Raw genomic sequence first — 14,379 nt, 5'->3', positions numbered from 1 at the left:
GCAGTCACTGCAGGGCGACACCACCCGAGGGCGCCGGACGCAAAGTCACACACTAAACAGTGCGGCGCATCACAACCTACCGCGTCACAACCGCATACCGCATCACAACTACCGCATCACAACACACCGCATCACAACCTACCGCATACCGCATCACAACATACCGCACCACAACACACCGCATCACAACCTACCACACAACCACATACCGCATCACAACCGCATATCGCATCACAACCTACCGCATCACAACCGCATACCGCATCACAACTACCGCATCACAACCTACCGCATCACAACCTACCGCACCACAACCTACCGCATCACAACCTACCACACAACCGCATACCGCATCACAACTACCGCATCACAACCTACCGCATCACAACATACCACACAACCACATACCGCACAACCACATACCGCATCACAACCTACCACACCACAACACACCGCATCACAACCTACCGCATCACAACCTACCGCGTCACAACCGCATACCGCATCACAACCGCATACCGCACCACAACACACCGCATCACAACCTACCGCATACCGCATCACAACATACCGCACCACAACACACCGCATCACAACCTACCACACAACCACATACCGCATCACAACCTACCGCATCACAACCGCATACCGCACCACAACACACCGCATCACAACCTACCGCACCACAACACACCGCATCACAACCTACCGCATACCGCATCACAACATACCGCACCACAACACACCGCATCACAACCGCATACCGCACCACAACACACCGCATCACAACCTACCGCATACCGCATCACAACATACCGCACCACAACACACCGCATCACAACATACCACACAACCACATACCGCACCACAACCTACCGCATCACAACATACCACACAACCGCATACCGCATCACAACCGCATACCGCATCACAACTACCGCATCACAACCTACCGCATCACAACTACCGCATCACAACTACCGCATCACAACCTACCGCACCACAGCATACCGCACAACCGCATACCACACAACTGCATACCGCATCACAACATACCACACAACCACATACCACACAACCGCATACCGCATCGCAACCTACCGCATCACATTAACCGCATCACAACCTACCGCATCACAACACACCGCATCACAACCTACCGCACCACAACATACCGCACAACCGCATACCACACAACCGCATACCGCATCACAACATACCACACAACCACATACCGCACAACCGCATACCGCATCACAACATACCACACAACCACATACCGCATCACAACATACCGCACCACAACACACCGCATCACAACATACCACACAACCACATACCGCACCACAACCTACCGCATCACAACATACCACACAACCGCATACCGCATCACAACATACCACACAACCGCATACCGCATCACAACCGCATACCGCATCACAACTACCGCATCACAACCTACCGCATCACAACTACCGCATCACAACTACCGCATCACAACCTACCGCACCACAGCATACCGCACAACCGCATACCACACAACTGCATACCGCATCACAACATACCACACAACCACATACCACACAACCGCATACCGCATCGCAACCTACCGCATCACATTAACCGCATCACAACCTACCGCATCACAACACACCGCATCACAACCTACCGCACCACAACATACCGCACAACCGCATACCACACAACCGCATACCGCATCACAACATACCACACAACCACATACCGCACAACCGCATACCGCATCACAACATACCACACAACCACATACCGCATCACAACTACCGCATCACAACCTACCGCATCACAACTACCGCATCACAACTACCGCATCACAACCTACCGCATCACAACTACCGCATCACAACTACCGCATCACAACCTACCGCATCACAACCTACCGCATCACAACTACCGCATCACAACCTACCGCACCACAACATACCGCACAACCGCATACCGCATCACAACATACCGCACAACCGCATACCGCATACCGCATCACAACATGCCGCACAACCGCATACCGCATCACAACCGCATACCGCACCACAACATACCACACAACCACATACCACACAACCACATACCGCACCACAACCTACCGCACAACCGCATACCACACAACCACATACCGCACCACAACATGCCGCACAACCGCATACCGCATCACAACCGCATACCGCATCACAAGCACATACCGCACCACAACATACCACACAACCACATACCGCATCACAACATACCACACAACCACATACCGCATCACAACCGCATACCGCATCACAAGCACATACCGCACCACAACATACCACACAACCACATACCGCATCACAACATACCACACAACCACATACCGCATCCCAACCGCATACCGCATCACAAGCACTTACCGCACCACAACATACCACACAACCACATACCGCATCACAACATACCACACAACCACATACCGCATCACAACCGCATACCGCATCACAAGCACATACCGCACCACAACATACCACACAACCACATACCGCATCACAACATACCACACAACCACATACCGCATCACAACCGCATACCGCATCACAAGCACATACCGCACCACAACATGCCACACAACCACATACCGCATCACAACATACCACACAACCACATACCGCATCACAACCGCATACCGCATCACAAGCACATACCGCACCACAACATGCCACACAACCACATACCGCATCACAACATACCACACAACCGCATACCGCATCACACCCGCATACCGCATCACAACCTACCGCATCACAACCACATACCGCATCACAACCTACCGCACCACAACATACCACACAACCACATACCGCATCACAACCTACCACAAAACAACATACCACATCACAACCACATACCGCATCACAACCACATACCGCATCACAACACACCGCATCACCACATACCGCATCACAACCGCATACCGCATCACAACACACCGCATCACAACACACCGCATCACCACTACCGCATCACAACCACATACCGCATCACAACCTACCACAAAACAACATATCACATCACAACCACATACCGCATCACAACACACCGCATCACAACACACCGCATCACAACCACATACCGCATCACAACATACCGCATCACAACCTACCACAAAACAACATACCACATCACAACCACATACCGCATCACAACTACCGCATCACCACATACCGCAACATACCGCAATGGAGAGCTGCGGTGGCAGCGGCGCCTGGCACGGACCCGGAGTCCCACGGGAGAGCGGCGCTGTCACCGGAGACAAACTGCACAACCCTCCTGCGAGGCCCGGAGTTACCAGGCGACCGCAAACAAACCCTGTCCTGGGCCGCGCGGCCGGGGAGGGGCCCCGGGGCTCGGGTAGGCGCTAGAGGAGGGGGCCCCGGGGCTCGGGTAGGCGCTAGAGGAGGGGGCCCCGGGGCTCGGGTAGGCGCTAGAGGAGGGGGCCCCGGGACTCGGGTGGGCGCTAGAGGAGGGCGCCGGAGGAGGGGGCCCCGGGGCTCGGGTGGGCGCCGGAGGAGGGGGCCCCGGGGCTCGGGTGGGCGCCGGAGGAGGGGGCCCCGGGGCTCGGGTGGGTGCCAGAGGAGGGGGCCCCGGGGCTCGGGTGGGCGCCAGAGGAGGGGGCCGGGTGGGCGCCAGAGGAGGGGGCCCCGGGGCTCGGGTGGGCGCCAGAGGAGGGGGCCGGGTGGGCGCCGGAGGAGGGGGCCCCGGGGCTCGGGTGGGCGCCGGAGGAGGGGGCCCCGGGGCTCGGGTGGGCACCAGAGGAGGGGGCCGGGTGGGCGCCAGAGGAGGGGGCCCCGGGGCTCGGGTGGGCGCCAGAGGAGGGGGCCGGGTGGGCGCCAGAGGAGGGGGCCCTGGGGCTCGGGTGGGCGCCGGAGGAGGGGGCCCCGGGGCTCGGGTGGGCGCCGGAGGAGGGGGCCCGGGGCTCGGGTGGGCGCCGGAGGAGGGGGCCCCGGGGCTCGGGTGGGCACCGGAGGAGGGGGCCCCGGGGCTCGGGTGGGCGCCGGAGGAGGGGGCCCCGGGGCTCGGGTAGGCGCTAGAGGAGGGCGCCCGACCACAGGTGCGCTCATATGTAACACGTGCCAAACAGGGCCCTGGGCGGCCACCCGTGTGCTCTCCGCTACCGTTTCTACAATTAAGGAACTTTGGAAAACCTAGCACACAGTAGCGCTCTCCTAACATTTGCGCGTGCAGACTTTATTCCAGGTGTACATTTCTGCGGGGCTGTCTTAAAAGGATGCAGAAGTAAGGGAATGAGTGCTCCACAAGTTTACCTACTCCTAAAACCCTTTCTAGGGTCGAGCCTGCGAGTGCACGCGTCTCGCTTGTGAGACTCTGTTGTGTACAATAAAGGGCTTGGAGCCCACCCATAGTTTACCATATGTTGGCTCACGAGACACTCTTGTTTAAAGCCTCATAATTCCTCACTACTAATTCATCACTGCAGGTCTGGCATCATTTCCATTTCTCTCTGTGGAGCAGGAACCAAGCACTGACTGATTCAACTGAATCAGTGCCCGTTATTTATGGACTGGAAAAAACGTGCCCAACAGGACAAACAAAATTGCAAAGTTTTATTTTTTATACCTAACTTTTTTTTATTTTGCCAAGTTGTCTTTTCTCATTTTCCACTCATGTTTTTGCTTGCAGCAACTCTTCTCAAAAGATGGCAATTATCTTGGTTGAAATATGGCAAAGCAACACAGTTTCTTTATTATCTGTAATTTCTGAAATTATGCTTTAACACATAACTGTACACCCCAATTCCCCCCACTCCAATCCGCCCCACTCCAGTCCACCCCACCCAATCCAAACCACTCACCTCAATTCAATCCACTCCAATTATTCTACCCCACCCCAATCTAATCTGCCCCACTCCAATCCAAAACAATCTGCCTCACTTTCATCTACCCCACTCCATTTCAAAACAATCTGCCCGCTCTAATCTGCCACAATCCAAATCAATCTGCCCCACTCCAGTCCAGAAGAATCTGCCCGCTCCAATCTGCCCCACTTTAATCCAAAACAACCTTCCCCACTCCAGTCTGCCCCACTCCAATCCACCTCACCTCACCCCAATCCAACCCACCCCAGATTCACAAAACTCCATTCCACCACAATCCATCCCACTACAATCCTGTCCACCCAGCACCAATCCAATTTACCGCAGTCCAGCCCAGTCCAATCCACCCAGTCAATTCCACCCCAACTCAATCTATTCCACCCCCTCAAGTCCGCCCACCCCATCCCATTTCGAGCCACTCCACCACACTCTACTCCAATCCACCCACCCCATCCCAGTTCAGTTTACTGCAATCCAATCCACCCACCCCAATCTACTCATCCCAGTTCAGTCCACCCCACTCAATTCTATCCACCCCACAGCACTCCAATCCATTCCACCTCAAAGCAATCCACCCTACTCCACTCATCCCACTACAGCCCACCTCACCACACCACACCCCAATCCATTCCACCCCACCTCAATCCATCCCACTCCACTCCAGTCCACCCCAATCCAATCTACCCCACTCACTCCAATCCATCACACTGTAGTCCAATCCACCCACTCAATCCAAATCCAATGCAATACGCCCCATCCCAGTTCAGCCTGCTCCACTCCAATCCATCCAACCCACCCGAATCCACTCCACTCAAACCCATTTCACCCCACTACAATCCAATCCACCCCACTCCAATCATGTTCACCTCATTCCAGTCCTATCCACCCCACTTCAATCCTATCCACCCCACTCCAGTCCAATCCACCACACTCCAATTCAGTGAATCCAATCTAATCCACCCCACTCCAATCCAAACCAGTCCACTCCACCCACTCCAATCCAATCGACCCAGTCCTCACTCTAATCCACCCCACCCGCCCCAATTCGATCTAATCCACCCCACTCGAATCCACCCCAATCCTATCCACCTCACCCCATTTCAATCCACCCCACTCAAATCCAATCCACCCCACTACCTCAATCCACTCCAACCCATTCCACCCCACTACACTCTGCCACTGAACTCTATGGCACTCTACTTCTCCTACTCCACACCATTCCAACAACAACACCCTACTCTCCCCTCCCTCTGACACTCAACACCACTAACCTTTACCCATGCTGAGCACAGCCACACCGGTGTACACGGCAATCACATTGCAAAGCCAATAGCTCAAGCAGTGCACTTCACTGTAGTGGTGCAAGCGTGCGCTTACATCTTCCTTTCTGAGTGTCTTTAAACCCAACTAACTGTTGCTGGAAATGACACCCACTGCAGGTTTTGTAAGGCGTGTTAAGGTTAGCCTATGAGCAGTGACGTGCTTGCAATTGCACCCAGGAGGCATCTCTGCCCTCTCACCCACTGGGCTGTTTAACCCTTTACTGCCTACAAGAAAAAGGCAAGGAAGCAAAAAATTAACTTTTATTGTGCATTTCACATCTCTACGCTTTGGCAGTAGGACAGAGGATTCCATCATCTATTTTTGATTTCTCTAACCAACGGCACGTTGCATTGTGGGCCTTGTAGTTTTGCTTTTAACAGTTTCATCAGCTATTTTTTTAAAATTCCACCAAGTCATTGGCTATCTTTTAAAAAATTCCATAGTCGACTACGCCATTAAAAAAAAAACCTTGTTTACGCATAAATTCAAAAGTAAACTATGCTCACATATTTTGTGACGGTTCACCCTTTCATTCACGTCATGCATTTAAACAAGCACTGGTAATATGAATAATTTTTAGGTCTTAGCGTAAGCATACGACCTCTTGTATATTCCTAAGTATACTTCGTCTATGGGCTCCTGGCTATTTCATTTGTTAGTTTCAGTGTTCAGTGCTAGTGGTCAGCCATGCCTCCTTGTCCCTCCTTCTTCTGTGTGGGAGCAGGGACCAATGACTGTATAATTACGCTTTGTCCTGTTTATCTTGTCTGTAGGGGACTTTTTTAAACTTTGTTTCCTGCTCCTGTCCAGTGAAGCTTATCTTTTCATTTGCAGAGCATTCTTCCTCTGAGCATACCTGTAAACAAGGCTATAAATCAGGCTGTTATCTTGGTCACATCTGGTCTTTGTGGGCACTCTGCACCCTCTCAGCTGCCTGGCTCCCCTTCCTTGGCATGGATTTTTTTACCAAGTGTGCCTGCCTGTGTGCTGAGTGCAAGGGCAGAGGGTCGCTTTCAATTGTTTGTAGCCTAGGCACTCGTCTGTACCTGGGCTCCGCAATCCTTAGAGACAGTGCCCACACCTGCTCTATACTAGGATCCCACTCGCAGCTCCATCAGTGCACCTCAGTTCACACACTCCAAGCCCTCAGCCGTGCCAGTGCCAGGAACCACACACAGGCTGTCTGCCAGAGCGCCTCAGTTCTTGCAGCAAGTACACTCTGCTGCTCCAGTACTGGGACCTCGGGCGCAGCTCCATCAGTGCACCTCAGTTCACACCCTCCAAGCCCTCAGCCGTGCAAGTAACCCCACATATGCTGTCTGCCAGAGCACCTCAGTTCTTACGATCAGTACACTCTGCTGTTCCAGTACTGGGACCTCGGGCGCAGCTCCATCGGTGCACCTCAGTTCACACCCTCCAAGCCCTCAGCCGTGCAAGTAACCCCACATACGCTGTCTGCCAGAGCACCTCAGTTCTTACGATCAGTACACTCTGCTGTTCCAGTACCAGGACCATGGGCGCAGCTCCATCGGTGCACCTCAGTTCTACCCCAGCGAGGCCACTTCCTTTCCTATACTGGGACCCTGCTCACATACGGTTCCATTACAGCAGCTCAATTCAAATATTCAGTACCACTTCAAAGCCAGTACTGGACCCAAAAGTGCAAAACACCGCCCAGCCAGTTCATCTGAAGTCTAACATCCAACGCCATTGTTGATGGGAACCACCACAGCTCCACCAGAATCCATCAATTCTAACATTCAGTGCACATTTCTTCTCAGTACCAAGGCTCACACACACACCCTTCAGGACTCCTCGCTTCTGTGGTTCAGAGGCAAAGCCACTCCCATGCTGGACCCCACTCGCAGCTTTATTTCTACTCCTCTCCCTTTTTTTATTTTTCTCTTCCTCTTGCTACCTCCTCTTTCAAACTTGCCAAACGTGGTTATTTCTTTCCTTGTTTCGTTCCTCTCTTTTTTCATCAGGTGTTCAATCTTTCACTATTTTTTCTCTTCCCTTTGTTCTTTCTTTGCCTCTTTTATTTGCTTGTTCCTTTGACTTGGTATGTATCCTTCCACTTTTTTTTCAATCTTTCTTCCTTTCTTTCTCTGGTGTTTTTCTTATCGTTGTCTGTTAATTCAGATTTTACTATAAATCCTTCTTTTTCCTGTCTTTATGTGGAAACCACAAGTTACTTGTTGGACCTGAAGTGTCAATGTGGTTTTGCCATTCTGTGTCTGTGTGAAATGCATCGATACATACAAGCCCTGGTTCTTTTGCTGCTTGTTCCTTTCACCATCTCTTTTTTTCTCTAATGTTAATTTTTCTCTTTCTTTTCACACTTTCATTATTTTTTCCTCTTTATCTTTCGTTCGCTTGCTTCCTTCCCTTTTTTCTTTTGTTTGACACATTTGCTCTATTTCTTCTCTTAGTCGTGTTTTCATTTTCTCATTCTTTCTTTCCCTTTTTTCTTTAATTTTTTTGCGACCCCTTCTCTTCCGTTTGTCTGTTGTATTCCTTTCGCTTCTCTTTTTCTGCCCCATCCGCTTTCTCTCCTGGGGCCTTGTTATCAATGGAGCAACAGGTGCAGTGGCACCAGGGCCCAGAGTCCCATGGACCTCACTCAACTGTAATTGCTGCTGTATTTTCCTACCGAAATTGCAGTCAACCATTTTCCTTTCTTACTCCCGGGCCCCTGTCACCATTACTACGCCACTAGTCCTCTCCATCTTTATTCCAAACTCCCTCTTTCCTCTCACCCTCCAATCTGTCCCAAATTATATTTTTGTTATGGTGTTTTGAGCAATACACTCTAATGCCAAAAGTTTATTTCTGATGAAGGTTTATATGATAATTGTATATGTTTTAAGCTAGAGAAAGAAGGTAAATTGAAGTGCTTTAGTTAAATGCTGGGCCGCTGGAATTATATGGCGGGAGAAGACAAAATAATGAGACAGGATTGACCAGTTTATCTGACAAGAAATATCCAGTTCTGAATTTACAGTGCCAATAGCTCTAACTCAAGAAAATAGGAGACCTATTGCAAATACTTGTTTTTCTTTGTGCCAGTTCACAAGACATTAAAGGTACAACATGAATAGCAGCAACACAACCGTCTCTAACACAAATAATAAATTAAGGACGTGGCAGAAGTAGAAGGAGCATAACACGATTCTCTCACACATACAGGACTGGTACGACACAGGTAACTAACACACTAAAGAGTCAGCAAGAGGCCTAAAATGGCAGTTTTATAATTTCCATAAACATATGAGAAGTAGAAAACATCTGGAAGAAAAACCCAAACCTCATCTGGAATTAACATACAATCCTACTCATATAGGATGATGAACACTCACCTGCATAGTGTGGTGCTCTTCATCAGCGGGCTCCACATCTTGCACTGGGAAGCATTCACGAGTACCTCTGTTCACTATTTTTACTGTATCCTCACTATGGGTTCCCTAGTTTGGGAGTAGTTATGTCACGTGTCAAAATTTATGTTTGTTCTTTGTTACACTGTTAGACCTATAATCTGCCTGTGGATGAGCTAAAATTTAGTTTACTGGTGTTTCCCTACCAGATGAGGGAAGAGCAGCGGACCATACTTCTTTTTTCCATTAACATGTTTCGGAGGTTGCCCCTATTTCACCAGACGTCTTCCCCAGGAATAGAGGTATCTCCCATGAAGTATTGTGGAAAAGTCCCTGCTTCACATGGCATGTTCACTAACCTCAGAAAGAGGGTGGAGAGGGTGATGGGGTAAATGTTTTAGGCCTCACTCCTTGAAGAGACCTCACTATGTGCTCCTGGCGAGGTTGTCAAAACGTGCAGCATGTTTCATAGGGTGAGTCACTGTAGTCATAGTCTGCGCTATAAACAGGATGTGCCACGCTGCCAAGCCACGCTCACAACTGACTGGGTGTGGGAAGTGGGGATGCAACGAAGAGTATCCTACCTTGCTACCTGTACCACCAGGGGAGAGGTTGAGAAGCAGTGAGTGGCGTCTGCATTGCATCCTGTCTGAACCCTGCACAGTGGAGGCTGAGAGCAGCCCTTAGCTCATCCTGGACCTCCTAACCTACCGCAAGTGTCGCTGATTACCACATCATTTGTAGCTGAGGTGTGAACTCTTAACAAGTGTATTTTGGATTGTTTCACTTTAGCACCTTAGATTATGGGCTTGCACTAAGCTGCCTTTATTAGTGAACGACACCCTTTCTGCCATGACAGTTTAATTAATGACTTAAGAGGCAAGGGTCACACTGTTTGGTCAAGTTTGGAAGCCAGGAAAGAAACCAGGATTCCCAATTAGACATTGTGCAGGTCTGATCCTGGATGGTTTTCACATCCGTTCCCCTTCTGCCCTAATGACAATTCTATTAGTGAATAAATGCAAATTTGTTACATGCACAGATACTTTGGAAAGCAATGTCATGTCGCTGGAAGCGAGGGTAAAAGGCCTTTATTGTCCATCCAGGCAAGGCCATCCATACAAGGCCTTTATTGTTATTAATGAAGCAACGTTAGGGTCCGTTATACCACATACAAGAGTTATTTGTACAGTGCACATCATGAATTGAATTATTTCAAGGTGCTCTCAAATGTGTTGATCACTGAAAAAGAGGCAAAGAGAAGGAAAGTAATTGCCCAAGGCCACACAGTTTGGACAAGCTGGGAAGCTGTGACTGAAACCTGGGTTTTTCTGTCGGGGCTCTGCAACTAGTTTCCACTGGTTCAGACAAACGCTTCAGACTGGCCTTGGTACGTTATTAAGTGCGTTCAAAATATCCTTTGTAGTTTTATGAGATAGAGCAGCAGCATTGGAAACACCCCTCTCCACTGAACAGGTGCACCTTGGGTAGAAACAGTGCAGGCTTCCAAGAGGACAGGTACAGCTCGGGCAGCATCTGCACAAACCTTTCCCATCACAGAACAGGTACAAATCGTGCAGGGCAGTGCCAGGTTTACTTCCTCATAGAAGAGGGACAATATGGCAGTAACAAAGGAAGCTTGCCTCTTCTCAAAGAACATATACACATAAGGCCTGAGTGACATGTAGGTTACAGACAGCTTTCTGAAGTGGGGCCTAAGTTACTGAGAGGAATGCACAGGTGATGAGGTAGTGAATATGCACGTTCTGACAGAATTCTTGATTAGATGTTATTCCAAATCAGCATCATGGAAGTCCTACTGCTATCAGTTGGTGAACTGCTGTTTGTACTGGTTCTCTGGTGTTCCATACATTGAGAAGTAGCCATTAAATTGTAGGTCATTATTATTTGGAACAGCCCTGCCACAGCCTACGTAACTATGTTGTAGACATGTAGCAACCACTTTGAAGAAGTTCTGAATGTGTGCGCTCACCAGGTGTTGTGCAATCCCCAGCTCGATGATCCACCTGGTGCTGAAAATGTTTAGGGCCACCAGTGCAATCAGCACCCTTTTATTTTAAATGGAGTTAGGGTGTTTCAGATGTTTGGGGGGCCAAGTCACTAAGGCGCGTAAGAGTATGACAGGACTACCATTTTATTTACTGCAAATTGCCTTTGTGAATAGGTCCATGCATGTCTGAATGTGATGCAAATGTGCATTGGCAGAAGTAACTTAGTCGAGGCTAGCACAAGACATTCATGCATATTAATTAGGGTGCCAGAAGAAACCTTAGGTGCTGGAAGTAGAGGTGCACCATTACCGCAGCACCTCCAAAATAACCATGCTGGAGTTCTAAAGGTGAAAAAGCAGTAAATATGTCTTTACATTTTGTTTTCATTTTGTCACATCTGCTGTGTGTTCAAAGAGAGAGGTCAAATGTCAGGTTATGTCTTCTGACAAACTGCTGCTTATTCTTTTGACACTGGAGGCTGGTGTTTAATTTTTATTCTCTGCCTGTAAAGTTAGAGGATTTTATAAAGTGAATTAGGAGGCAATTTAGGTGGGGTACACGGAGTGTGAAACGAAAGATCATAGGATGTCAAGCTTGTTTAACACACAACAAAGTTTAAATATGTGTAAATGAACTGTATAAGTTATGCAAAATATATCAACCGTTAGGAAAGCATAAACAAAGCACCTTTTTGACATTCTGAAGTGCGATGGAAACAGATGGAAAGTACGACTTTGCTTGGTGATGCACAAATGATAAATATTCGTCAAATGCATTTCCACACATTATTGTTTGTGTGCTGTATAGTTTTGTTAGTAAAACTGCACGTCTGTGCAAATTTGGTGGCCATTTCAATAGAAAATGTGCTGGTTGTAAATGACTGTGCGCTACCGCTCCATGCCTCAGTAATATACTCGTGACAGTGTGCTCCAAAGTACACCATCAGCTAAATACCACACCCTTACCACTCTCCTGCAGAATGGGCGTGGCTCGTTTGCTACACTTGTTCTTAGTTGTGACGCTTGAAGTTTTTTTACTGACTTCAGTGATGTGACATTGATGACAGTACTCCCACTCTGAGAATTGTTTCAACATCATTGTAAGAAATGTACAAATATATTAGGGAATCTGCCAAGATACTCATCTATAGCAAAATGGCTGCATCAAGAGACTTTCACATATTAATGAGAGTGACATAAAATACTTTTGCATATTAGATAGACAGCCACAAGAGACCCATACAGAAGGAAAATGTTACTTGCCTGTAACAATAGTTTTCGGCTTGAAACCTTTTCTGGAGACAAATGCTGTGTGTTATTCTGCCATCTAGTGTTTGGGTCCAGAAATGTCCCCATTTTTCTCTTATCTGTTTTTTCATGTTGGGCATTGCCCAGTAGGTGGGTGGTGCATCCTCCTATAATGTCAGACATATAGCCACAGTGCCTCAGTGCCTGATCGCCAGCTTCAGATTTGTTTTTTCTTCCCTTCTTGGTTATCTGTGCTCTCCTACAGCTTTTTATCTTTTTAATGTCTAATATTGTTTTCTCACATTTTGCTTAAACTCACACCCCTTCCTTGTGCAGGCGGGAGTTGAGACAAGCCTCCAAGCTGCAAAACCATTGTTACAGGTAAGTAATCTGTTTTTCTTTTATTTTTGTAGCGTGTATCCTTTGTAGATTCATGAGCTGTGCATAGAATTTACAGGTGTAACCTCCACTTGGGAGGGTGGGTTGAAGTTTGTGCGCATTTGCAAACATGTTTCCTAAATACATTTTGACCCACTTGTGCCTCTCTATTATTATGGATGTCAACAAAGTATAATTTTGTGACTGTATGCATTGATGACCATGTGGCTGCCATAGAAAGGTAATTTGTGGAAACATTACCTAGGGATGCTCGAGCGGCTGTTTTTAGGTCGAATCCTTCCAGAAGCACGCATGTCTGGGTGCAGGAGGTATTGGAGTCATGTCCATAGCTTACCTGGAAAGCAACCCCACCCATTGTTGTCCACTGGCTTTTTGTTTTGTCACTTTTACTTTCTTGCTTTCTATTTATTGTTTTTATCTGCTTTAGCCCGTTCATCTCCTGTTTGCCTCTCCCATAGAGTACAACCTGCTTATGCCCCCCCCAGGTGACTGTTTCTAAGCTTCTAACAGCACTGCTTTTCAGGAACAATTTTCTTCTTTTTGTGAAGCGCTCCATGGGAGGGCATGCGTTTCCCAGCTCTCGTGCTTTTCTCCAGCCCGCCCCTCTTTTTGATTTGTTCTGTCTCCTGTGTGTACTTTTGTTTGCTAACTGCAGTTCTCCCCACCACTGGCTTTCCTGGGCTGCTTTGTACCCCACCTGCCCTTCTGTCCTGCTTTTTCCCCATCTGCCCTCCCTGCCTGCTTTGAGCCTCCTCCACTTTCACAAACCTTCTGCGATGGGGGGGGGGGAGGATTGCATGTGAATGTAGAAGTGTCAATCTGAATAATTATAATCACACATAAGCAACTGGTTTCTTTTGCAGCATGACATCTCTTCTAGGTTCACATGCTTTGCAAAAATAATGTAGCTGTATTATCTGCCCTTTGGCAGTGGGTAGAATAGGGAGTGGAAACAAATGTTTCTAAGCAGGATTTGTCCCAGTTCAACCTCTTTGTTTGAATGTAAGTCAACACAGCAATGATTTGTTAAAGTACACCCTGAGGCCCATGTGGCTGCTTTGCATATTTCCTGCATGGAGGTATTGGCCATAAAGGTCATTGTAGCCTCTTTCTTCCTGGTAGAATGTGCCCTTGGC

The 14,379-nt window shown here is 48.6% G+C and overlaps 1 protein-coding gene across 1 annotated transcript in view; it reads right to left on the bottom strand.

Annotated features, from left to right (window-relative positions):
• The window catches only part of CCDC121 (coiled-coil domain containing 121), a 29,019-nt gene extending 25,700 nt beyond the window's left edge, over window positions 1–3,319 (bottom strand). The window contains exon 1 of the mRNA XM_069233562.1: window positions 3,230–3,319. The gene's annotated coding sequence lies outside the window, so the exon portion shown is untranslated. The remainder of the gene's footprint in view (window positions 1–3,229) is intronic.
• Window positions 3,320–14,379: the final 11,060 nt, after the last annotated feature.

This window comes from Pleurodeles waltl, chromosome 5, assembly GCF_031143425.1.
Source record: "Pleurodeles waltl isolate 20211129_DDA chromosome 5, aPleWal1.hap1.20221129, whole genome shotgun sequence".
NCBI lineage: Eukaryota > Metazoa > Chordata > Amphibia > Caudata > Salamandridae > Pleurodeles > Pleurodeles waltl.
Note: the sequence above shows the minus strand (reverse complement) of the source record. Positions and strands in the feature narration are given on the sequence as shown.